This window comes from Canis lupus, chromosome 12 (genome assembly GCF_048164855.1).
Source record: "Canis lupus baileyi chromosome 12, mCanLup2.hap1, whole genome shotgun sequence".
In the NCBI taxonomy this organism is placed as follows: domain Eukaryota; kingdom Metazoa; phylum Chordata; class Mammalia; order Carnivora; family Canidae; genus Canis; species Canis lupus.
The window spans coordinates 15,558,185-15,581,355 of NC_132849.1; the positions used below are offsets into that span (position 1 = coordinate 15,558,185).

Here is a 23,171-nt window from a genome sequence, read left to right on the forward strand (position 1 = left end):
TTTGTGATTTTAATTAATTCCTCATATAGGTGGAATCATACAGTATTATGACATTTGATGTAAATGACATGTCATTTAGCATGATGAACTTAAAGGTTCCTCTATGTTGTACCTTATGTCAGAATTTCCTTAAAGTGAATCTCTTAGAGATAAGTGTATAGTTGGATAATGGTTTTTTAGCCATTCTGTCAATCTCTGATGTTTTGTTTGAGTTTGGTCCATTTATATTTAAAGTAATTACTGATAGGTGAGACCCACTTCTGTCATTTTACTATTTGTTTTCTATGTCAGGGAACTGATTTTTATGTTCAGGTACAACTCCAAACCATAAGATTATTTACCTTACTCCCCTTTGGCCCACAGAAGTGCAGAGGACAACAAATTACATTTTGTAGGCTCCTAACAACATTGTAGGCATTTTTTTGTAGGCTCCTCTAACATTGCTTGTTGGCATAAAACTACTCAGATCATTTTGATTCCTCCCAACCTATGATAACAAAATCCACTTTGTGTGTACAGATTGATATGCTTACCAGGATTCTATCTTCTCATTTTCCCTTTTTTGTTCAGTAACTTCTGAATTCAGGAAAAGTTTGAAGTCAGTAATCTATATTATTGTGGTATATGAACCGATATCTCTTATATTTATAAAGAAAACCATAAAACAAACTTTTTTTTAAAAGATTTTATTTATTTATTCATAGAGAGAGAGAGAGAGAGAGAGAGAGGCAGAGACAGGCAGAGGGAGAAGCAGGCTCCATGCAGGGAGCCCGATGTGGGACTCAATCCCGGGTTTCCAGGATCACACCCTGGGCTGTAGGCGGCGCCAAACCACTGCAACACTGGGGCTGCCCCCATAAAACAAACTTAAGAGTAAAAATAAAACAATCTAAACTAAGAAAGTAGTAAGAAAGAAATTATAAACTCAAATGTATCAATTAATATACTAGAAAACAGGAAAATAATAGAATTGAACATTAACACTTGGAGTTGAATCTTGGAAAAATTCCAAGTCAATAGGCAGTCTCTAGATTACAAGAAAATAATTCAGTGTTCTAAATGAAAACAAGTATGCTAAGCATACCATTGAGAAATTTTGAAATCATAAGAGTATATAACGTATACCTCTTTTTTATTAGGTGTAAAATTTTCATGAATTGGCTGATTTTCTAGGAAAATGTCAATAAATCTTAAATAGATTAGATATCAAGATAGAATATCCTTGTCTCTCACAGATTTATCTTCCGAGAAAAGTAGCTGACCTGTTACGTGATTTTATAGAGTATTTCCTAGGTATAATATTGGTAGTGTGGTTATATGACAGGTGAGTGTCCCTGTTCTTAGGAGATGGCAGTGGTGAACTATTTATAATTGAAGTGTCATATACCAATGTTTGTAGAGAGACATAAAACTGATAGGGAGAACGTTCAATTGTTGAATCATGGCAGAAGGAATTCCAGTGTTTATTTTAACATTGTACCAACTTTTTAAAAAGAGACTATTTTTTAGAGTTTTTTAAAATTCACAGCAAAATTGAGAGGAAGATACAGAGATTTCCCATAGACCTCCTCCCCCAAAACATGCACTTCCATTACCATTATCAACATCCCCCACCAGAGTAGTACATCTGTTAAAATTGATGAACCTGCATTGACATATCATAATAACCCAAAGTCCATAGTTTACATTAGGGATCACCCCAGGAGTTATATATTTTATGGATTTGGACAAATAATGTAATCACATGTATCCATTGCTGTATCATATAGAATATTTTCACCACCCTAATGTTCCTCTGTACTCTGATCTGTTCAGTTCTGCCACCTTCTCATTTCCACTGGAACCACTGATCTTTCTGCTGTCTCTACACATGTTGTGTAGTTGGACTAAAACAGTATTTAGCCTTTTCACATTGGCTTCTCTGGATTGTTAATATGTGTTTAAGTTTTATCCATGGATTTCCGTGACTTGGTAGCTCATTTCTTTTTAACACTGAATAATATTCCATTGTCTTGATGTGCCACACAGTTTATTTCACCTACTAAGGAACATCTTGGTTGCTTCCAAGTTTTGGCAATTATGAATAAAGCTATTTCCTTACGCAATTTTTTTTTGTGTGGAAATCAGACTTTTCAGTTTTTTTTGGTTATCAGGGAGAGCAAATGTTAGATTATATGGTAAGAGTATGTTTAATTTTTTAAGAAACCATCAAGCTGTTTATAACTTTGTGTGTGAGTTCTACTTCAATTAAAAAAAAAAATCACAGACACACACATTTACATAGGGAGAAAAAAAAAGAAACCACCAAAATTGTCTCAGAAAGTGGCTGTACCATTTTTTTATTTCTCCCAACAGTGAATAAGAGTTCTCGTTGCTCCACATCTTTGTCAGCATTTGGTATTGTCAGTATTCTGGATTTTGGCCATTGTCATAGGTGTGGAGTAGAGTCTTGTTTTATTAATTATTTTTTATTTATAGATTTTATTCATTTGAGAAAGAGAATGCATGAGCAGGGGGAGGGATAAAAGGAAAGGGAGAGGGACAAAGAGACTCTTGCTGAGTAGGACACACAACTGACTGAGCCACCCGGGTGCCCAGAAGTTTTGTTTTAATTTGCATTTCCCTGATGACATTTGATGTAAAACATCCTTTCATTTGCTTATTTTCCAACTGTGTGTTTTCTTTGGTGAATTGTCTTAATATCTTTGGCCCATTTTTAAATTGGGTTGATTTCTTATTTATTCTTTAGAATTCTTTGTATATTTTAGATAATAGTCCTTTATCAGATGTGTCTTTTGCAAATATTCTCTTCCAGTCTGTGGCTTGTCTTTTCATTCTTGACATGGTTTTTCATAGGACAAAAGTTTTAATTACAGTGAATTCAGTTTATTAATTATTCTTTCAAGGATTGTACCTTTGATGTTGTATCTAAAAAGTCATCACTGTATCCGTGGTCATCAAGGTTTTCTTCTTTGTTATGTTCTAGGTTTTGTGTTTTACCTTTAGGTCTATGCTCCAGTTTGAGTTAATTTTTGTGAGAAGTTTTTAATTGGTGTCTAGATTCATTTTTTTTGCATGTGGATACTCGGTTCCAACACCATTTGTAGAAAGGACTGTCTTTGCCTTTGTCCTCTTGTCAAAGATCAGTTGACTGTATTTATATGATCTGTTTCTGGGCTTTGTTCTGTTCTTTGATATATTTGTCTATTCTTTGACCAGTACGACACTGTCTTAATTACTGTAGCTTTATTTTCAGTCTTGATGTTGGATAGTGTCAGTCCTCTAACTTTGTCCTTCTTCTTTAGTATAGCCTTGGGTATTTTGAATCTCTTGTTTTTCCAGATAAACTTTAGAAATAGTATATCAATATCTATAAAATAACTTGCTGGGATTATGATGAATCTATAGATCAAGTTAAGGGGAACAATGTCAGCTTGGTAGGTCTTGACAATATTGAGTCTTTTTATCCATAAACATGGAATATCTCTCCATGTATTTAATTCTTTGACTTCTTTCATCAGGATTTTACAGTTTTCTTCATAGAGAGCTTATAGATATTTTGCTAGGTTTATATGTAAGCATTTCATTTTTTGGGCTGCTAATGTAAATGGTATTGTATTTTTTATTTCAATCTCCACTTGTTCATTGTTGGTATATAGGAAAACAATTGACTTTTGTATATTAACCTGTAACCTGCCATTTGCAATCATTGATTATTAGTTCCAGGACTTTGTTGATTCTTACAGATTTTCTACATGGATGATCATGTCATCAAGAAATAAAGACAGTTTTATTTCTTCCTTCCCAATCTGTATACCTTTTATTTCCTTTACGTGTTTTATGGCATTAACTAGGAATTCCATTTTGATGTTGAAAGTGTTGAGATGGGATATCATTAACTTGTTCTGGTCTTTGTGGGAAGCTTCTAGTTTCTTACCATGAAGTATGAAGTTAGCTGAAGGTTTTCTGCCAATATTCTTTATTACGTTGAGGAAGTTTCCTTCTATTCCTAGTTTACTGATGAATAGGTGTTGGATTTTGTCATATTCTTTTTCTGCATCTATTGATATAATGGTCATTTTTCTTTTTTTTAGCTTGTTGATGTGATCATGTTTTTTTATTTTTATTTTTTTTTATTTTTTATTTTTTTAAATTTTATTTATTTATTTGAGACACACAGAGAGAGATAGAGAGAGGCAGAGACACAGGGAGAGGGAGAAGCAGGCTCCATGCAGGGAGCCCGACGTGGGACTCGATCTGGGTCTCCAGGATCACACCCTGGGCTGCATGTGGCGCTAAACCACTGCGCTACCGGGGCTGCCCGATCATGTTTTTTTAAAGAAAGATTTTATTTATTTAATCATTAGAGACACAGAGAGAGAGAGACAGAGACATAGGCGGAGGGAGGAGCAGACTCCTGGCAGGGAGCCTGTTGTGGGACTTGATGCTGGGTCTCCAGGAACAAGCCCTGAGCCAAAGGCAGATGCTTAATCACTGAGCCACCCAGGCATCCTTGCTGTGATCATATTAATTGATTTTTGAATGACAAATCCACTTGGTCATGATATATAATTGTTTTTATACTTTGTTGTATTTGATATGATAATATTTTATTGAGGATTTTTGCATCTATATTCATGAGAGATGCTGGTCTGGGTTTTTTTTTTTTTTTTTTTTCTTGTAATATCTTTGTCTGGTTGTGGTATTAGGGTAATGCTGGCCTCAGAATGAATTAGGAAGTGTTTCTTCTGCTTCTGTCTCTGAAAGAGATTATAAGGAGTTAGTGTAATTTTTTCTTGAAATGTTTGGTAGAATTCACCACTGAACCCAGCTGGGCCTAGGATTTTCTCTTTTGAAAGAGTACTATCCAGTTTCTTTAATAAATATATGTCTATTCAGAATGTCTTTTTCTTTTTGTGTGTTTTGGCACATTGTATCTTTCAAGAAATTGGTCCATTCCATCTAGGTTATCAGATTTGTGGGAATATAGTTGTTCATAGTATTTCTTTATTATCCGTTTAATGTCCATAGGATTTGTAGTGATGTCACCTGTTTCCTTTTTGATACTAGTAATTCGTATCTTCTCTTTTTTTCTTTCTAGGAAGAGGCTTGATGATTTTTATTGGTCTTTTTTTGTTCATTTTTCAGTTGATTTTTCTGTTTACAATTTAATTGATTTCTGTGTTAAATCTTACTCTTTTTCAGTTTGTTTTGGACTTAACTTGCTATTCTTTTTCTAGTTACCTAATATAGAAACTTGGGTTACTGATTTTAGATATTTCTTCTTTTCTAATATATACATTTAATGCTAAAAATTTTATTTTATGCCATGTTTTCCCTGCATTCCACAAGTTTTTGCAAGTTGTGTTTTCATGGGATGCCTGGGTGGCTCAGTGGTTGAATGGCTGCCTTCAGCTCAGGGCGTGATCCCGGGTCCTGGTATCGAGTCCTGCATTGGGCTGCCCGCAAGGAACCTGTTTCTCCCTCTGCCTATGTCTCTGCCTCTCTCTCTATGTCTCTTATGAATAAGTAAATAAAATCTTAAAAAAAAATTATGTTTTCATTTTAGGTTAATATGTTTTAAAACTTTTCTTGAGATTTATTCTTTGATTCATGCTTTATTTAGAAGTATGTTGTTTAATCTCCACATATTTAGGGATTTCCCTGTTACCGTTCTTGCTTTGATTTCTGATTTAATTCCATTGTGGTCTAAGAGCAGACATTATGTGATTTTTATTCTTTTAAATTTGTTAAGGTATGTTTGATGATTAAGAAATGTGACCTGTCTTGGTGAGTGTTCCATGTGAGCCTAAGAATTGAGTATTTTGTTGTTTTTGGTTGAAGTAGCCTATAGACATCTATTATATCCAGTTGATTTATGGTGTTGTTAAACTGTGTCCTTACTAATTTACTGCCTGATGTATCTGTTTATTTCTGATAGAGGATATTGACATCTCCACCTATAATAATGGATCAATCTATTTCTCCTTTTAGTTATGTCAGTTTTTGCCTCATGTAGTTTAATACTGTTATTAGGCATATATTCATTATGAATTGTTATGTCTTATCATGTCCTTCTTTATCCCTGATAACTTTCTTTGCTTTGAAGTCTGTTCTGTTTGAAATTAATACAGTATTCCTACTTTGATTAATTTTATAATGGTATATTTTTCTCCATCCATTTACATTTAATCTGTGTCTTTACATTTAAAGTGGCTTTCTTGGGGTGCCTGGGTGGCTAAGTCAGCTAGGTGTCTGACTCTTAATATCAGTTCAGATCATGATATCAGAGTTGTGAGATTGAGCCTCATGTGGGTGTGGAGCCTGTTTAAGATCCTCTCTCCCTGTCTCCCTTCTGACCCTCTCCCCATCTTTCCTTTCCTTTCTCAAAAATTTAAATAAAGTGTCTTACTTGTAGACAATATCTAGCTAGATCTTGCTTTTTGATTCACTCTCACAGTCTTGACAGTCTTTGTCTTTTAATTAGTGTGTTTAGATCATTGATTTTCAAAGTGATTATTGATATATTTGGGAGTAATATCTACTATATTCACTACTGTTTTTTATTTGTTGCTCTTGTTCTTTATTCCAGTTTTTGTCACCGAGTCTTTTTCTGCCTTTTGTGGATTATTTACTGTTTTCTTTTTTGAGTTTTTTTTATTTACACATTTGTTAGAGACAGAGCACAAACAGGGGGAGAAGTAGAGGGAGAGGGAGAAGCAGACTCCCTGCTGAGCAGGCTGCCCAGCGTGGGGCTAGATCCCAGGACCTGGAGATTATGACCCAAGCTGAAGGCAGATGCTCAACCATCTGAGCCTCCCAGGTGCCCTTGCCTTTTGTGTTTTAATTAAGTATTTTATATCATTATATTTGCTCTCATTTCTTAGCATATCAGTTAGACTTTAAAAAAAATTTTTTTAAACTATTTTTTAATGGTTGCCCTAGAATTTGTAGAACATTTAGAACTAATCCAAATTTATTTTCAAATAACACTATACCACTTCAGGTAACGTGAGTACCTTCTAATATCCTTGAACAGTACAGCAGTGAGGGGAACCAGCTCCCCACACAGTTGAAATTCTGCATATAACTTTTGATTCCCTCAAGGTTACTAATAGCCTACTGGTGGTCAGAAGCCTTAATGATAATATAGTCAGTTAACACATTTTGTACATTATGTGTATTATATACTATATTTTTATTTAAAAAACTCCTCTGGAGAAAAGAAATGTTACCACCATAAGGAAGGGAAAATACATTTACAGTACTGTATTTATCCAAAAAATCACGTATAAGTGGATCCATGCTGTTCAAACCTCTGTTGTTCAAGGGTCAACTGTAATCCTGATTTCTTCCTTCCATCTCTTGTATCATTGCTGTCATTCATACACATAAACCCACGCATACACAAGCAATAGTTTGAACAATCTGTTAGATTAAGAATAAGAAAAAAGTGTTTTGTGTGTTTTTTTTCTTTTAACTGTCACTTATTCCTTCTTACCTTTGTGTAGATCTGAGTTTCTGACCACATTTTTCTTTTCTGTAAAATACTTCTGTTAACATCTGACGCATGGCAGGTCTTACTGGCAACAAATTCCCTTGATTTTTGTTTGGGAAAGCCTTCATTTCTCCTTCTGTTACAAAGATAATTTCGTAGGGTATAGAATTCCAAGTTTGTCCTTTTTTTCCCCTCAATACCTTAAAAATTTCATTCTGTTCTCTTTTTATTTGCATAGTTTCTGAGGAGAAGGGTGTAATTCATTGTTCCTCTGTAGATAAGGCAGTTTTACCCTGTAGCTTTTTCCCACTCTGGAAAGTGAAAACCCCAGGGTCATTTTGATTGAAGATGCAGTTTCAGTACATCACACAAAGCAAGTTAGGTCACAATATTTATTACTTATAGATCCCAGAAGCAGTGGTGGTGAGTGGGTGGGTCTGGGTTGGGGCAAGGGGCAAGGCAGTCCTCTGTCCAAGGTCATGAGCAAGCAGGAGATAGAGAACAGGGTAGCAAACACCTATTAAGGTGGTTGAGGCAGAGATCACTAACTTTTCATAGGCTTAACTCTAAGTAGTTGTTTTAAAAGATGCTTGAAGGTAATAACAAAGTGCAGACTTATGGTGGAGAATCCTAAACTCAGGTCCTTATCTAACTGTCCAGACTCTGGGTGTGAGCAGGGTTATCATACTGTAAAATGCCTAGGCAGCAACTCAAGATAGCTTTTTCCTCATCACAATTGAACCTGTGATGCCTAAGCATTAATCTTTAGGGAAAACCATGGGCACTGTCTAGATGGCAGAGATGTTAAAAGCCACTGGCAGGGTTTTGGTCACCTAACTCATGAAACATTTGAGCAAAGCAAAAATGCCAGTTGATAGTATAATTAGACAAATGGTAGTTTAAAATCCTGTCTGTAACCATCCCTCCATTTGTCGGGGTCCAGCCAAGAAAATAAATCAAAGCCATGGATAAGGTTAAGGTAAGTATTTGATTAAAAACTTGGGTAAAATTATGAAATACTTGTACCTATTAAGCCATCTTTTATAAATTTGTCTAAATTTGTTCAGAATTATTTGTATATACAGCAGGTGATGTACTTTACAGTGTATATATACCTCCTTCCTCGCCCAGTAAGGAATCTAAAGCTAAATGCTTATCCCAAACATGTTGCACTAAAGCATCATGTTGTATTAAGTCTAGGCTTTGGAGTAGCAGCCCTGTATACTTGCCAATGTGGCTGACAGGTTAGTGTTTGCCTTAATAATTTGTTGTTGTATGCTTATGTGGTATGTTCCCATGAGGGATAGTAGCAGACCAATTTTTGACATAATGAAGATGAATTTTGAATGCTTTTGATGTGAGAGAACAAAGAGATGAATTGGGGATCCTGTTATTAGGTTGTGAGGGTTGTCCTAGGGGGACTAAAGTACCATGATAGGAACAGACAGAACTCCCCGGGGACCAACAAGGAGGCAAATGTGTTTGAGGGAAGAAGTGCACATATGGAGAGCCATGGATGTGTGATGGTCCCAGGGCACTAAACTCAGAGTGAACACTCTGAGTTTTATTGTGGAAGCCAGGGTAAATTGGGAGTTACTACTGGGTGACTAGGCTGCAACGCCCAAGACTCGGGGGTTTGTGCTCTTGGTGTGACGCATATGTTATATTCATTCTTGTGGTGTTGGTGCCTATGCAGACATAGGGAATTACAAAGAGCGCGTGGAATCTCCTGCCAGGTGCCTTGTACTGTACTGCAAAGTGTCCTGCGTGGGACCAGTTGAGCACCATAGAAAGGGGTCAGGCAAACTGCAGAGATGTGTGGCGTGCCTTTTGTTGGTCTAATGAGAGCAAAGGTCAATAAATTAGCCATCTAGGCTACTAGGGAAAAAGCCTTTGTTGAGTTCAGTAACGTGCCTAGCAATTATAGTGGCTCAAAAAATGAGCCCTGGTTTCTGCCCATGGGATAGAAATAGTCATTTTTGGAGGGATTGAGTGGGAGGATTGTGGAAACCTGAGTGGTGGCAGTGGGAAAGGGTTTCCTTAGGGTGGTACAGGGAGATGACTCTACAGCTGTGGTCCTGTGAGAGTGTTTCAGGGGAGGTGCTCTGGTGGTAGCATCCACAGCCAGAGAGGGGTTCTTCCAGCCAAAATTAAATTTACTAGGCCCTAGTAAGCAGCATAGTGTGGACCAATTTAATGAGTGTGGTAAGGAAAGCAACTAAGTAAAGTGTTTAAAGGAACCTCCATAAGTGTATGAGACTTGACAGATACCTTGGCCTTTCAAAGCTCAAAAGTGCAATGGAAACCAGCATGGCAGTCATAGAATTGCCTCACACTCAGGCAGCAAGTATTGTAGTAAGCAAAGGGGGGCCTTGAGGTGAACACATATTTTCAGTTGTCATCTCTACAATTGTGGAAGGTTGTAGAGGTAGCATTTGGGATGAAGTTTTGTCCCTTGCCATCATATGCTGGGGTTGTCATCTCCAGTGTTATTGCAATAGAGAGAGCCATCCCAGAGGAGGGTAGTTCTTCCAGGTAACCACCCAGGAGAAGTACAGAGGGGCCCCAGAGTCTAACAGGGTCAAATTGATTTGAGATACCTTGATTAAGATTTGCTTGCATCATTGTAAGCATCTATTGGTATCACAATTCTTAGTAAACTTGGGAGGTTCTTGGGGAAATGTACCTCACAAATGACTGGGTAGGGCTCTCCTCAGAGGCATAGGAGGTCTCTGTTCATAAACAGTAAAGGTTGGAGGCACATGTGTAGCCTTGGTATAAAGAAAATTTAGTTATATATATGCTTCTAACAGTTTAATATTTGGCCCTGTATTACTAGAGATGGGTCTGAAATGCATAAGCCTATCATCCCAGTTAGGGTTGAAATTAGGGCAGTGTTACAGCTGGTGGCCTTTAAGCATTTGTGCCATTGGTTCCATTTAAGATAGTAGACTTGAATCTCCTAGCTAGTTTCCACACCTTAGTGGCATTTCAGATGCAGCCACTCTAGGGCCAACTTTAGCTCACCTTCTTATCATCCTGGGTACAGTTGCGAGCAAGTGCTGTTCACTTCTAGCAACTTTCTAGTGTTGTGTCTCTGGGGTCAAGGAGAAGCCTTGTGACCCACATGGCACAAAAGGCAGAGAGTAAGGCCAATAGTATGAAACATCTACATTTTATATTTTTGTCCTTCTGATTGCCTCATGAGAAGATTTATTATGGGGCCATTGTGTAATAGCAGCTCATTGGTGGCCTTCTCCAAAGTGGAGTAGGGGCAAGTGTTATGATCATATCACCACGATGTCATCCAGTATTGCTGTTGTCAACCACCCAGAATGCCTCTTCCCTACTTTTGAGTGGGTCCAGGCACAATTACTTCCACTTCCTGTGGGGGAGGTATGGTTAGGAGAAATGATCTATCCACTGAAATCACTATACATTGGAATTTCAATAGGAATTTACATTATCAAATGGGTAAGTGTGGCCTAGCAGCAGAATAGAACACATAGTCTGTGTTCTTCTAATGGGCCAGGACTAGACAGTGACCAGGGGAGATAACCTCTGTCCTCAGGTCACAAGGCAATACTGGAAGATAAGATGATTGACATTTTAAATCTGTAATGTTGGGAAAATGTAAATAGTATTGTTCTGTAAGTAAAAGCATCAGATTACCTCATGATAACAACCATAAGCAGCATGGCCAGATAAGCCTAGTTGGTATGAGAAGAGTGGTGTCCATATGTCCTAGAGTTTAAAATGTTTTAAAGTGCCCCTAGTAGCAAAGAAGTCCATTTGTTGCCTTGTAACTTCAGGAGCAAGAACTTTAAATAGACCTTTGTGGTGTTGAATAATGTAGAGGTCTGTAACTGGTCAAGTGTATCTGCCTTGGAGTTAGACTCTAGTATGGTAGAGTTTGTGCTGAAACCTGGGTAACCTTATTTGTGACTGGTGCCAGGGCATTGCCTCTCCAAATTTGGGGCATCCCAAATGGGATATTCTTAAATGTGAAAATCACCCTGTTGCCGTTGGTCTGACCAAACTGATGGCCTGGTAGCAACTGCCCATTAGTCAGTGAAAATATGAACAAGAGGCCTGTCTGGGCAGCTGCACTCTGTACAGCCATTTGTACTCCCACAAGCTCAGCAAACTAGCCAACCTTCACTTGACATCTTTGATAAGCATGGCACTGTCAGGGTGATAAATTACCACTCTCCCAATAGGCTCCACTGCATGAGTGATGGCACTGCCACCCATGAAGAATACAGAATCCCTTTCTCATTCTGTCAGCTCTTCCCAGGTCACCAGAGGTTTAGGCAGTATGAGCACTGTCAACAGTTCCTCGAGGTCCATTGACAATGGGTTGAGGATCCAGGAAGCCACATCCTCCAGTAATGTGGAAAGATCTGCCGTGTCAGGTTAGCCCATTCTAGAAGCTACCATGTCCATTTTATCAAAGCGCATTGTGGTCATGCTGAGCCATTATTGGGTGCCATCCCTTATGCATGGTGTAATAGAAATGTGGGTACACAGGAGAACAGAGATTGTTCCTGTTGAGTTGCCTCTGTAACAAAACCCAATAAGCAGCCAGAATTTATGTTCTAAGGGTTGTAACAGACAGCTATGAAGGGCAGCCATCTGGTCTAGAAGCCAAGAGGCAATTAGGAAAAGTATTTAGTCTATAGACTCCAGGATGCATAGTACACGGTGGCCAGTGCTTCAACCTGGAGGGAAGAGGCAGAGGAAACCATGGGTAGGGCTTGATGAGTTGACTTTTGTGTAAGGCTTCTCTCTGTTAAAATGTAGAGAATTTGTGTGTAACTGCATAAATGGTGCTAAGTATGGAATAAGTGTAGTATGTGTACCCCTAAAATGTGAAGAGAGCTAAGAAATGTTAGGCTTGCCATAGTATGGTAGGGGGCTGAATAGTCAACAATTGATGTTTAATCAAGCAAGTGGAATTCTTGGCCTTCAGAGGACCAATTAATGTCAAGAAATTTAACAGTTGTAGCTGGACCTTGAATTTTATGTGGTGCAATAGCCCAACCACTGTTGTAGGTAGGTTACCAGCTGTGTTAGGGCCTTGTGCACCATATCCTCTGAGGAATCTAGGATTGGATTGTCATCAATATAGTGCCAGACAATGTAAGGGGACTCTGAAAGGGCATTCGTGTCTTGCTGGCAAAGATTATATATAATGGCTGGGCTGTTAAGATAACTCATAGGCAATGGGTAAAGGTGTAAGTTCCCTGTGGCTGGGATTTCTCAGTGATTGATACTAAATAAGACATATTAGCTAGATGCTTCTATTATGAGTTAGGGCTGGCCCTCTAAGCTCAATACTCTAATCACTGACACAGGCTCCTAGAACCTGATAGCCTATACCTCCAGTCCCTGTTTGGGGAAAAGAGGCAGAACCCTTCCTTCCTGGTTAGCTCACCTTGGCTCAATGCTAGAAATTTGCATATGATCATAGTGAATCACATCCAGACCTGACACCCAGTGGAGTCTATTTAGAGACTAATGGGAAACTTACCACCTCAGACTAGGGCCTTCTGGTCAGTCTCAGCACGAAAGTCTGACTTTTTATAGCACTGACAGTTTTTTTTTTTTTTTAAAGATTTTATTTATTCATGAGAGACAACAGAGAGAGAGAGGCACAGACACAGGCAGAGGGATAAGTAGGCTCCGTTCCATGCAGGGAGCCTGACGTGGGACTCGATCCTGGGTCTCCAGGACCACACCCTAAGCTGAAGGTGGCGCTAAACCGCTGAGCCCCTGGGCTGCCCAGGGTCTAGTTATTTATGTATGTCTGTTATGACCATTTGGTCTGTAATATTGTTCAGGTCCACTGTACTGAATTTTCTGTCTGGATATACTATCCATTAATGAAAGTAGAGTATTAAAATTTGTTACTATTTTTATTGCTGTGTGTTTCTCCCTTCGGTTCTTATATTTTGCTTTATATATTTGGGTGCTCTGATGTTGGATATATATATACATAATTTTTATTTCTTCTGGATGTATTGACTCATTAGCTAGCATTATTTAATGACCTTCTTTGTCTCTTATGACCATTTTTTTTTATTTTAAAGATTTTATTTATTTATTCATGACAGAGAGAGAGAGACAGGCAGAGGGAGAAGCAAGCTCTGTGCAGAGAGCCTGACGTGGGACTCAATCCCAAGTCTCCAGGATCACAGCCTGGGCTGAATGAAGGTGGCGCTAAACCACTGGGCCACCGGGGCTGCCCTCTCTTATGACAATTTTTACAATTTTTTACTTAAACTCTATTTTGTCTGATATCAGTTTTGCCACTTTTGTGCTCTTTTGGTTACCATTTGCATAGAGTATCTTTCTGTATCCTTTCACTTTCAGCCTAGATGTGTTCTTAAAATTAAATCTAAAAAAAAAAAAAAAATTACAGTAAATCTGTCGTAGACAGCATGTACTTGGATCTACTTTTTTATCCATTCAGCCATCCGGTGTCTTTTGATTGGGGAGTTTAATCTAGTTACATTTTAAGTAATTATTAATAGAGAAGGACTTAGTCTTGTCATTTTGTTAATTGTTTTCTGTCTTATAGTTCTTTTGTCCCTTTTTTCTTCTCTGGTTGTCATCCTTTGTGATTTGTAAATTTTTTACAGGGATGGGCTTCAGTTGCTTTATTTCTTTTTTTTTTTTTTCCCGTTATCTTCTATAGGTTATTTCTTTGTAGCTACCATGACATTTATACATAACATCTGTAGTTACAGCATAGACAACAAAAACAGAAAGAGATGACTGTGACTATATCAAATTAAAAGCTTCTGCACAGCAAAATACCCCAATAGGGTGAAAAGGCAAACTATGGAATGGGTGAAAATATTTACAAACCTCATATCTGATGAGGGGGTTAATAACCAAAATACCTAAGGAACTCCTACTCTATAATAGCAAAACTAAACAACCTGATTTTTAAAAAATGGACAAAGGCCTTGAATAGACAATTCACCAAAGAAGATAGACAGCTGTCCACAAGTACATGAAAACTTGTTCAACATCACTAATCATCAGGGAAATGCAGATGAGAACCACAATGAAATATTACCTTATACATCAAGTTGGCTATTATAAAAAAAATCTAAAGATAACAATCTTTATTTTTTTGGAGGATGTGAAGAAATTGGAATACTTGTACTTTGTTGGAGAGGATGTAAAATGGTGCAGCCACTATAGAAAACAGAATGGAGGTTCCTCAGAAATTTAAAAGTAGAATTATTATATGATTGAGCAAACCTGTGTCTGTGTATATATCCAAAGAGTTGAAATCAGGATCTTGAAGAGGTGTCTACACTCTTATATTCATTGTAGCATTAGTCACAATAGTTAAGGAAACAACCTCTATGTTTATTGATGGATGAGTGGATAAAGGAAATATGGTATATACATACAATGGGATATTTTTCAGTCTTAAGAAAGGAATCTTGCCATGTGCAACAATATGGTTGAATGTGGAGGACATCATGTTAAGTGAAATAAACTAGTCACAGAAGGACTTACATAAGATTTCTAAAATAGTTGAACCAATAGAAAGAGTGGAATGGTAATTGCCAGGGCTGTGGGGTGGAGGAATGGAGAATTGCTGTTCAACTGGTATATCATTTCAGTTATGCAAAATGAGCAAGTTCTAGAGATCTAGTTCACAACATGGTACCTATAGTTAACAGTACTCTATTGTACACTTAAAAGGGGGATGTACTTTTGTCAGGAGGGCAGATCTCATATTAACTTCTTACCACAATAAAAAATGTATATATTTTTTGAAAATCTTGTGTGAGAAATATAGATGCAAAATGTTTAAAATAAATATTAATATAGTATTATCATTTTTTAAAATAACATTATGAGCAAATAAGACTTGATTTAGCAAAGCAGTTTTAGGTAACTTATAAATATATTTTTTACATTAGTAGGAAAACCACAGCTATTTTAGTAAGGCTCCAAATGGGTACTTGGGAATAAAAATTAAAAACGAAAATCTGTTCCCAATTTAAAATACTTACTTAAATTAGAATAAAGAAGAACAATGCCTCAATATGACAACAAATATGTATTTGAAATTAGCACTCAGTATAATCAATGGTCAAATACATTTTTATGCATATAAAACATTTGTGAGTGATGTTAGCAAAAATGGCGGACTGAGGAACTTTAGGGCTCCATTCCCACGTAAAAAAGTCTAATAGGCTACCAAAATCTGGCAGAATCACTTTTGCAAAACTCTGGAATGTAGTCAAAACTTCAGAAGTAAACCAGGAATGATTACTGAAGTAAAAGAGGTATTTCACTTCACCAGGAGAGTGCTGTGACATTTTCAACTGCCCGCCTACTGGCAGTTTATGGTAGATGGTAGCTTTGAAGGTGACAGACCACACTCCTGGTGTAGGTTAGTATTTATAAAGGACAAGTACAAACCTTTTTCTTAACAAATTACTGCAGAGTGTTTTAACCTATCTAGCAGCTCCCAGAAGGACCTAAGAGCTTTCCCAGGGCTGAGGCAGCTTCCCAGCCAGTGTTTATTGAAGACATTTAGTGGCCCAAGTATCAGCTATAGTAGCCTAGGCCTAGGGATAATTAGGATAAATAGAACACTGAAAAGCTTGGGAAGAAAGCAGTTGAGAAAGGGGACAACTTAGGGGTAAAAGGACTTTCAAAGGCTCTTTCTTATGTTGGGAAGTTGAGAAGACGATGTGTATGCTCAGGGCTGGACTCATGCTCAGAAAGGCCTGAGAAGACTCTGAACTTGCGCTTTTGGCTAACCTTTCAGGCTTTCTGTTGCACAAGTGAGAAGTGCAGTGTGAAGCAGTATTGTAAATAACCTGGCTAAGTATTGAAGAAGTACCCTAACTTGGAAAAAATCAGAAAAAACTAGTAGAGGTTTTTTTCTCCTCCCTCCTTTCCTTCCTTTTTTACCTTTCTCCTTTTCCCTTTCCTTACCGACTGCAAGTGTTAAGGAAACTCAAAACAGTAGCTGATTATTAAGCTAAGAACACATAGACTTCAGTGCTGCACACAGAAAAGAATACAAACCTTTTACAAGAATATCCCAAGACGCAACAACAATCTACAACAAGCAACAATAGTCATGTCTATTTTTAACCATATATGAAGTACTTAAAGTTGCATTCTCAGGGATAAAAGTAATTAATAAAAACTGTGCTAGAGGAAGCCCAGGAATTATACTTAATTAGAAAAAGATTTTAAATCAACCATCTTGAATATGCTCAAGAAGCTAAAGAAAGCCAGGAATGAAGAACTAAAGAAAACCCAAAAAGATGTTTCATCAAATAGAGACATCAAAAAGGGGGATAGAAAGCCACTTGAAGGTTTCAGTAGCAGATTTGAGTAGGCAGACCAAAGAATCCATAAACTTGAAGATCAGTCGAGATTATAAAGTCTGAGGCCAAAAAAGAGAAAAGAAATGAAGAATAATTAATAAAGCTGTGAGATATCATCAAGGATACCAACATATGTAATAATGAAAATACCAGGAGGAGAGAGAAAAGAGAAAGGGGCAGAGGTAATACTTGATGAAGAAGCTGTTGAAAACTCCCCAGATTTGATGGAAATCCTATATCTATACATCTAAAAAGTTTAGTGAACTCCAAGCAGGATCAAATGAAATACTTCCTTCACAAAGATTCATTATAGTCAAATTGTCGAAAAACAAAGACAAGACCTTTTAAGCAGCAGTAGAGAAGTATATCATCACTTATAAGGGATCTTCAATAAGATTAATGATTAACTTCTCTTTAGAAACTATGGAGGCCTATAGGGAGTGAGTGATATATTAAAAAAAAACAAAAACAAAACAACTGCCAACCAAGAATTCTGCATCTGGCTAAACTATCTTTCAAAATGGGCAAGGCTTTAAGACTAGATAAACATTCACTTAGGGAATTTGTCATGTAAGAAATGTTCCAGGAAGTCATTCAGGTGAGATGAAAGGATACCGGATAGCAACTAAAAGCCATATGAAGAAAGAAGGATAGTGATACCACTACAAACCTACTTGGGTAGCTATATTTTAAGAAAATGGAAAATAAGTCTTGGCAAGGATATAGAGAAATTGGAACCCTTGTACATTGCTGATGGGAACAAAAAAATAGTGCAGCCCCCGTGAAAAACAGCTTTGTGGTTCCTCAAATAACTAAACAGGATAGCTAATAATAATAATAATAATTCAGTAATTCCACTACTGGGTATGTACCCAAAATAATTGGAAACATGTTCATGCAAAAATATTCTTATAAAAAATATTTTAAAATTCTGTTTTACACATACATGCACAGTATTGTTGCATAGGCTTGCTATTGTATATTTAGGTTGTTTTGAATGTAAATGCAGTTATCTCAGTAGGTGTAATAAGGTTTATTTTATTTTATTTTATTTTTTTATAAGATTGATTTTAAATGTGTAACAAGATCGTCAAGTTTTCCAGAAAATATTTAAAAATAACATTTAGCATATGTGTTGGTTTGAATACAGTAGAAATTTTTAAGTATTTTTAAAAATTTTTTGTTTTTGTGGTCTTAAAACATAAAACTATGAACAACTTATAAAATTACTCCTCTTAAATAATTCTGTTGTAATTTATGGATTATTCTAAAATTTTATACTCAACCTTATAGTAACCCTTATGTATTTTTTAAAACATTTCTTTCTGTAAGTTTGATTTTCAAAGAAGTTTTGCATGAAGTAATAATCCATGTTTCATTTCTTTGTATGGAGTAGATTTTTGCTTTTAGTGCTAGGTGACTTTGTGTCTGCATGCATGCATATCTGTGTATCTATTTTGTGTGACAGGGAAGAACTTTATTTTCTGGTTTGTGACATTGAGGTCTGTGACTTCTGATATTAAGCTGAGCAATGAGAATAATATAAGCTGATAAGCTCAAACAGATCTTATAAGTAAAAATTTTAATTAAAAAATTATTTCTGAAAATAAAGGACATGTATCAGCTGAACAGTACTTTTTTTCAGTACTTTTATATAAGTAAACTATAAATGGTATAAGTAAACTATAAAAGTATAAGTAAATATATATAAGTGAACTATAAGGTTCACCCATTTTTATAATTCATTGTTTTTTACTTCATTTACAGAAATGTATAATAACCTGAATTTAGAACATTTTTATCATCTTCTCACCTCCCCTTAGTTCTCCTAACCTCAGGCATAAACTAATCTGTCTCTATTGCCTATTCTGGATATCTGATATAAATGGAATCATATGTGAACTTTTATGAGTGCCTTTTTTGTATTCAGTATAATGTTTTTAAGACTCATCCATGTTGTGTAGTAGCATGAATGAGTACGTTATTACTTTTTATTGCCAAATAATATTCTTTATATAGATATATATTATTTATCCATTCAAGGGTTGATAGACCTTTGCTTCTTTCCACTTTTTTGCTTTTATGAATAATGCTGCCACGAACATAAGTGTACAAGTTTTCGAGTGGTCATGTTTTTATATCTCTTGGGTACATGCCTAAGTGTGGAACTTCTGGGACAATGTTTAGCATTTTAAGGCGCCACTGAACAGTTTTCCAGTGTAACTACACCATTTTATGATCCCATTAGCAGTGTATGAGGGTTCCAATTTCTCACATTCTTTCCAAGTTGTGTTTTCTTTTTGATTATAGTAGTTCTATTGGATGTAAAGTAGCATTGTGTTTTTTATTTTCTAATGATAAAATAGAAAATTTTATTGTAATAATGAACATCTCTTTATGTGCTTGTCATTTGTTTATCTTTGTAAAAATGTTTCTATCCCAATCCTTTGCCCATTTTGTTTTAATTAATTAATTTATTTTTTATTTGTTTTATTTTATTACTTAAATTCCAGTTAGTTAGCATACAGTATTAATACCAGTTTCAGCATACAATATAGTGATTCAGCACTTTCATACCAACAGCCAGTACTCCTCACAAGTGCACTTTTTTCCCCTTCCTTTGCCCATTTTAAAATTGTCTTTTTAAAGAGGTTAAGAGTTCTTTATTAATTCTGAATATTAGTCTTTTTTAATAGATACATTGTTTGCAAATATTTTCTCCCATTCAGTGTGCTGTCATTTCACTTTCTTGATGGTGACCTTTGAAGCACAAGTTTTTTAATTTTTTTTATTTTTAATTTTTATTTTTTTTACAAGTTTTTTATTTTGATAAAATCCGATATACACTTTTTCTTTATTGCTTATGCTTTTGGTTATCATAGTAAGAAATTGTGGCATAACTCAGAAATACAAAGATTTCTCTTTTTGAAGTTAGTTTTAGTTCTTATATGTAGGTTTGTGATCCCTTTTGAGGCAAAATAAAATTTATCTTTGAAAATTCTGATAAAATATACATAAAATATACTAAATTATTTTTAAGTATGCAATTCAATTGTGTTAACAATATTCACACTGTTGTATGACTAACCTCTGGAACTTTTCTTGTAAAACTGAAACTACATCCATTAAACCATAACTTATTTCCCATTTCTCTCTAACCCTTGGCAACCACAATGCTAATTTCTTTCTCCATGAATCTGACTCCTTTAGGTATCTCATAAAAGTGTGATTAAACAATATTTGTTTGTGACTGGCTTATTTCACTTAGCATTATTGTCCTCAAGATGCATCCATGTAGCATGTGTCAATTTCTTTCTCTTTTAAGGCTAGATAATATTCTTTGTATGTATGCACCACATTTTGTTTATCCATTCATCCATCAATGGACCCTTGAGTTGCTTCCTCTTTTTGATTGGTTATAAATAGTGCTGCTGTGAACATAAGTGTACAAATATCTCCTTGAGACCCTGCTTTTTAATTTTTTGGGCTATAGACCCAGAAGTGGAATTACTAGATCATATGGTCATTCTCTTTTTTAAATTTTTGTACAATGGCCATACCATTTTTCCACAGCAGCTACACAATTTTACATTCCCTCCAGCAGTGCACAAGGATTCTAATTTTGCTGCACATCCTCTCCAACCTGTTATTTTCTGGTGTTTTTTTTTTTTTTTTTTTTTTAATAATAGTCATCTTACAGATGTAAAGTGGTATCTCATTGTGCTTTTGACTTGGAGCTCCCTGATGATTAGTGATGTTAAGCATCTTTTTGTGTACTTGTTGGCCATTTGTACATCTTTGGAGCAATGTCTGTTTAAGATGTTTGCCCATTTTTGAATTCTTTAGGGATTTTGTTTTGTTTTGAGTTGTAAGAGTTCTTTATATATTCCAGATATTAACTCCTTATCAGATATATGATTTGCAAATATTTTATACCATTCTGTAGGTTGCCATTTTACTCTGTTGATTGTGTACTTTGATGGACAGAAGTTTTAAATTTAGTATGTATTTGTGTTTTATGTAATTTACGTATTACATATAATGATACATTTTTATCTTTATGTATTATATATATAATTGTATATGTACACAATTGTATATATTATACAATTTTATATACTAGTGCTGCCTAGAGATAATTTTTAGGTATAGAATGCAAATTCATTCTTTTTACACATGGAAAAATCAGTTGTCCTAGCACTGTTTATTGAAAAGACTATTCTTTTCCTACAGATTTTGTCTCCTTTGTTGAAGATCAAATCACCAAAAATGTTATTTATATGAACTATCAGTTCCCTTGATCTACATGTTTATCCTGTGCCAGTACTACCCTGTTTTAATTACTCTAGCTGTTGTATGTTTTGACATCAGAAAGTGAATCCTCCAACTTTGTTCATCCTTTTCAGTGTTGGTTTGGCTGCTATGGATCCCTTGAATTTCTACGTGAATTTTAGGATATGTTTTTCAAATTTTTGCCAAAAAAAAAAAAGGCAGCTGGGATTTTGATAGGAATTGTCTTGAACCGATAGATAAATATGAGAAATACTGCCTTTTCAACAATGTTTTCTAGTGTGCTAGTTTTGTATTTATTTTGGTAAATATACTCTATTTTATTTTTTGTGCTATTATAAATAGAATTGTTTTCTTGAGTTTCATTTTTGGATTGTTCACTGTATGTTGAAATACAGTTGATTTTTGTATATTGAGCTTGCATCCTGCAACTTTTCCAAGCTTGTTTCTAAGTCCTAGGTGGTTTTGTGTGGTTTCCTTGGAATTTTCTGTATAAAAATCATGTCATCTACAAAGAGAGACAATTTTACTTCTTCCTTTCCAATTTGGGTTTCTTTAATTTCTTTCCTGATTGCCCTGGCTAGGGCCTCCAGTATGATGTTGAATACAGGAAGAAGAATGGACATACTGTCTTGTTCTTGTCCTAGGGGAAAAGCATCTAGTCTTTCACTATTTAGTATCATTTAACGATATTAATTCTTCCAATCCATGAATATGGAATATCTTTTCGTTGTATGTCATCTTCAATTTCTTTCAGTGTTTTTAATAGCTTTCAGAGCTAGGTCTTAAACCTCTGTGGTTAATTTTAGTCCTAGGAATTTTATTATTTTTGGTGCAATTGTAAATAGGATTATTTTCTTAATATCTTTTTCTGCTACCTCATTTATTAGCATATAAAAATGCAACCGATTTCCATATATTAATCTTGTGTCCATTTACTTAACTGAATTCATTTGTCAGTTCTGGTAGTTTTTTGGTGGAGTCTTTAGGATTTTCGATATATACTATTAGGTCATCTGCAAGTAGTGCAGGTTTTACTTTTTCCTTATCAATTGGATGCCTTTTATTTCTCTTTCTTGTCTGATTTCTGTAGCTAGGACTTCTGTACTATGTTGAATTAAACTGGTGAGAGTGGATATCCTTACGTTGTTCCTGACCTAGGGGAAAAACTCTCAGTTTTTCACCATTGAGTATGATGTTAGCTCTAGGATTTTTATATATAGTCTTGATTATTTTGAGGTATATTGTCTCTAGAGCTACTTTGTTGAGAGTTTTTATCATGAATGGACGTTGTACTTTATCATATGCTTTTTGTGCATTTATTGAGAGATCATATTGGTTTTATTCTTTTTCTTGTTAATGTGATACTACAAACAATGAATGGGTCAACCAAGAAATCAAAGAATAAATCAGAGAATACAGGAAGACAAATGAAAATGAAAACACAATCTTTGGGATACAGCAAAAACTGTTCTCAGAGGAAAGATTATAGCAATACAGGCCTACTTCAAAAAGCAAGAAAAATCTCAAATAAATAACCTAACCTTATGCCTAAAGGATCTGAAAAAGAACAAAGTCTGGAGCCAGTGAAATGAAAGAAATTAACAATTTGAGCAGAAGTAAATGAAATAGAAACTAAAAAAACAATAGACCTGATCAATGAAACCAGGATCTGGTTCTTTGAAAAGATTGATAAAATTGATAAACCTTTAATGAGACTTATCAAAAAAAGAAGACTCAAGTAAATAAAATCAGAAACAGAGGAGAAATAACTGATACCACAGAAATATAAAGGATTATAAGAATATTATTAAAGATTATATGCCAATAAATTGGACAACCTATAGAAGTAGATAAATTCCTTAGAAACATACCACCTTCCAAAACTGAATCAGAAAAAATACCCAGAAACTTTGAACAGACCAATTAGTAGCAATGAAATTGAATCAGTCATAAACTCCCAACAAACAGAAAAGTCCAGGACCAGATGACTTCACAGGTAAATG

General features: G+C 35.5%; 1 protein-coding gene and 1 long non-coding RNA gene across 2 annotated transcripts in view; one reads left to right on the plus strand and one right to left on the minus strand.

The window, feature by feature from the left end:
* Nucleotides 1-23,171, plus strand: part of ALMS1 (ALMS1 centrosome and basal body associated protein) — a 215,786-nt gene that overhangs the window by 76,764 nt on the left and 115,851 nt on the right. The gene's annotated exons all lie outside the window — the stretch shown is intronic.
* LOC140601201 (uncharacterized) lies at nucleotides 4,649-7,798 on the minus strand. The gene is made up of 2 exons (XR_012004252.1): nucleotides 7,502-7,798; nucleotides 4,649-4,760 (listed from the first exon to the last, which is right to left on the minus strand). It is a non-coding gene; the product is annotated as an uncharacterized lncRNA (long non-coding RNA).